The 4,637-nt window shown below is 39.5% G+C and overlaps 1 long non-coding RNA gene across 1 annotated transcript; it reads left to right on the plus strand.

The window, feature by feature from the left end:
- The first annotated feature begins 281 nt into the window (after nt 1-281).
- LOC145419982 (uncharacterized) lies at nt 282-1,618 on the plus strand. Its single transcript, XR_013901258.1, has 2 exons — nt 282-508; nt 1,324-1,618. It is a non-coding gene; the product is annotated as an uncharacterized LOC145419982 (long non-coding RNA).
- Nucleotides 1,619-4,637: the final 3,019 nt, after the last annotated feature.

Raw genomic sequence — 4,637 nt, forward strand, 5'->3', positions numbered from 1 at the left:
GTGAGCACGTGACCGTGTGTGTCTACATATGCACATATATGTCTTTTTCTGTGTTGTATCTGTGTTGTCAGTGTGCTGCTGAGGTTTGAGTGGGTCTTCATCTTCACTTGTTTGTCTGTGTGCATGTGTGTTTTCTCAGCATAAACCATTAAAAGGGAAGGGAAACTGGTTGTGGAGGGAAAAGTGAATGAATGGCGGTGTTATTTATTTGGTTTGGCCGAGAGCAACTTTAGCAGTGAAAAATCACCCGCCGTATCACTAATTCCGTCCTGTCGGCTGCTGCCTGTGGGACTAATGGACCCGAGAAGGGACAGAAAGGAAGCCTGTGTTTGTGTTTGTGTGTGTGTTTGTGCGTGTGGCAGAGTCTGTAGTCCGTGTAGCTTTTTTCACACGTGCATCGCAGCCCTGAGCTTCTCTAGAGATTACCTGATGGACATAAAACGTTTTCAGCCAGCTCCGTACGAAGTGTGCTTGATGACAGGGTTGCAATTATGCGAGGACAGTGCAGGTAATAGTCTGGTGAATTTGTCGCAATGAAGCGATCATCCTTTGTCCCACCTCGTGCCCCCTGCGTGGTTTTCCAGGTGTGAGATCTCGTGCTATGTGATAAACGTGATAAAGGACATTAACTTTTCACAGAGTCCCAAAATGATGTCTGTGGTATTTTGTAGACTTCATGATTGTCTCCATGCATGTGTGAGTGTAAAATGTGTAGGCAGCAGTGTGCTTTAGAGCAAAAGAGGGAAAGTAGATGTGACTGTGATATATGTATATGATCTATTTATGGCATGTATGTGAGAGCCAAAGAGAGACAGGAGTGTGAAGCAGATTTCAGCAGTCTTCTCAGACCATACCTGCTAAAGTCAGATGCATCACACTCACTTCTTACATTAGGCTAAACTTTCCCAACATTTTGATTGGCTCAAAGGTCAACATTGCTTCACTGAGATAGCTGAGAGTCCAGGGCCTTTGACCATGTATGTAAATAGTCCTGTTATTTTATATTAACATATTCACAGCTACAATATACATATGATCTGCTTGCAAAATAAGTAGATGCATTATAGAAGGATTGAGGAAATCCTATGAAGTACTCTGCAGGGAGCTTTAGAGAGAGAAAACAAAAAGGTTATATTGAAACTGACCAAAACAAGCCTGCTCAATTTTACATGTTTTTTTAATGCAACAACTTAATATATATTTGATGGTTTTGCAGGGATTTGACATATAAAAAATAATGAATGAGCTTACAATTCAATTCAGTTTTATTTATATAGTGCAGACTAGCAACAGCTGTCACCTTTAAGTGTTTTTTATTTTAAGGCCAAGACGCTACAGAGAAGAAAGAAAGACATCCACAGCATGTCTTCTTTCCTGTCTTCCTTCTCTCACCCCAACTGGTCGCAGCAGATGGCCCCGCCCCTCCCTGAGCCTGGTTCTGATGAAGGTTTCTTCCTGTTAAAAGGGAGTTTGTCCTTCCCACTGTCACCAAAGTGCTTGCTCCTAGGGGGCCATATGATTGTTGGGTTTTTTCTCTGAATGTATTATTGTAGGGTCTACCTTACAATATCTGTTGTTGTGATTTGGCGCTGTATAAATAAAACTGGATTGGATTGAACTGAATTGTCCACTGGGGAAACTACTTTTATTGTATGAGTTACATATTTGTGTGGGTAAACAATCAGTATGTAAGTAGAACACTACTACTAAAAGCCTATGATGTGAACTATGGGCAACCACTGCAATCAGGTAGTGATGAGCAATCACAAAGCACCCAGATTTCACATAGTCAGCAACCCCCGACAATTATTCACCAACCGACTGGGGAATACACAGTTTTCCATAGTGACAGGTCTCTATAGGTCTCTATACCAGTGTGGGCAAAATATATTATTTTATATTTGACTGTATGAATGGGTGAAATGCCTTGTGATAAAAACAACCCCCCCCCCCCCATCTCTCTGCCATTTAATTTCAGCCTTACAATGCCCGAGAGTTCAATCAATTTGAAACTCTCATAAGTCATGTAATTCTTTTAAATGGGCGACGAGTTTTAATTAACTGTCTTTACGAGCAAACAAGCCATAAGGGGTTTTGTTTGACCTGTTAGGCTCATTCAACTTCAAACAAAACCCAGATGGAGAAAAAGGAAGGCAGGTGCTCGTCAGGTGATAAATGCTTCATTTCAAAAGGCAATTTACAAACTGCTGTTTATCTTATCTGCTGGGTTTTCATGTAAAGAGCAGAGGAAGATGAGTCATGCTTACTATAGAGTTCAGTTTTCAACACTGATCTGCTGGCATACAAAAAGTTATATTTAAAAAGTACTTTCATAACAGGGTTTTTGGGTGATACACTTATTTGCATGATGCGTTACATGAACCAACAAACACTGATTTATTTAAACAAGAAAAAAATGCAAAGTATTAAGGCGAAATCGTGCATTGAGACCAACTTCATATTAAAATATTTCATTTAAAATCAGGCTTATGATGTCGTACACAGTTATGGAAGGTTTTCTTCCTCTTTATTGTTGATTTTCTTTTTGTAAATATGTCATAGCTCCTCCCAACTTCTTAATTTATGAACGTTGCTAGAAGACAAAAAATAAACTCTGGGATGGAAAATTTTCAGACGTACCTTCACCTTCCCTTCACCATTATTAGCATCTAGAGGAAACCAGTCAGACCAGTTATTTCCCAGTCCTGTTCTGTTTGCTTTCAGCCAGCATCTCGCTTGCTGCACCTACACTGTTAGGTGAACTTTTATTGAAACCGCTGAAACGTTAATGTTGTCTCATGATCAGTTTATCTTCTTAGCAACTATGAAGACAGGATATGCTTCGGGATGCTTGTGTTTTTAAGCTGAAATTGGAAACGTCCTCATCAGAGGCTCACGCTGAATGGAAAAACACGAAAGTCACAAAAATCTGAATCAATTACTGTAGACATTGTTTAGCTGTAAAAAAACAACAACACACTTGTATCTTACTCAGTCACAAATGTGCAGCCTTTTTGAAAGGTGAATTACATTTTTATTTTCAGAATTAACAAATCCACTATTGGATTTTTATTTGTGACACTTCTAACGTGACTCAGTTTAGCTCTTCTCTGTTGTCTTAAGTATCTAACTAAACCCGTCCTTCTTCCTTAAGTGCTGCTTTATACTGGGCTCAGACTACACAGTGGTATTGTCTGTTATTTTGGTCCCTCTGTGATGTTAGTGACTGAGACTCAGACTGAATGTTGCTCCCCAATCCGTCATGCTTGTTTGCCTTCAGGAGGAGGTATGTGACCAAAGTGGTATGTGTGACAATAGCTGCCCACCAGTGTTCACAGTTCCAACATAGCTACACTTGCAACATCATTTCTCTTTGGCTTTTGTCATTTTTAAAGTTTCAAAAAACTAAAAAGTAGAAAAAATTGGTGACACAGTCTGTGCTGTAATTGGTTGGTATCACAGCAGTCTGTGACCTACTGAGACTCAATAAGCTCTGTCAGATTAATATTCCTCAACACAAAAGTGTGAAGACTGTGAAGAATCCCAGATTTTACCAGTATCTGGAGAACTCTCTGCATGCAAAGGGAAAAAATCTGTATATTGGATATAATTTATTGCATTCTGGATGCTTGTGATCTTCAGACCCTGGGATGGTGCTGCATCAAAAACAGGGTTTAACACGATTCTGTCATTAAAATGACTGTGTGGGCTTGAGAACACTTCCAAAAATCATTGCCTGCAAACAAAGTTTGCTGTTCCATCCATAAATGCAGGTTAAACCTCTACCATGCAAAGAAGAAGCCCTTTGAAGTGAAGCTCATTTAAAATGGACTGGAGCTAAGTGGAAAACGGTTCTTAAGCCAGACAAATGTGAAAAATGTGGTTCAAGGTTACTTTATTTATACCCGTAGGTAAATTTGCTTTACAGAAAACTGATAGCATTTGGCATCCCTTCACAAAACACAAACACCTATTTAAACCTGACAGACAGGTATTTGGTAATATTTGGTAAATTGGTTTCTTCATCCTCTGCATCCTCATCCTAAAAAGGAAAGGAACCACCCAGCTTCCTATCAGGGCTCAGTTCAGCAGCATGGCTTCAGCAGAAGAGTCTGGCCTGGCTGAAGTCTCCACCTTTCACCAGCTGAAAACATTTGACACTTCGTGAAATGAAAAATAAAGCAAGTGTGAGCCAGGACTGTTAATCAGCCAGAATGCTCTGTCAAACAAGACGTCCAGGAGATTCTTGTCTTCTTGTCCTCAGGTCCTCTTCATTTACAGGGGACGCTACATGGTGGTAAACATAGATATGTTGCTGCCAAAAAGAGATAATGTTTTTGTTAAAATTTAGATTTTTCTGAGATTAAACATTTGAAATGTTTTCTATTGTGTTTCTATTGTAAATAAATTATGGGTTTATGAGATTTGCAAATCATTTCCGTGATCGCCAACCTCAGAAGATGTCATACGTTGTCAAATCATCAGTGTGTTTAACTCATTTTGAAGTGTACAAGGAAATGATGGAAGTACCCATGCTGATGTCATGTATAAACATCATTATGAGGATAACTATGCAGTATATACACTGTATGGATGTGTATGGGACTGAATCAGTTAGAAGGCAGAGTTTTCACTGG

Source organism: Astatotilapia calliptera, chromosome 14 (assembly GCF_964374335.1).
Source record: "Astatotilapia calliptera chromosome 14, fAstCal68.1, whole genome shotgun sequence".
Lineage (NCBI taxonomy): Eukaryota > Metazoa > Chordata > Actinopteri > Cichliformes > Cichlidae > Astatotilapia > Astatotilapia calliptera.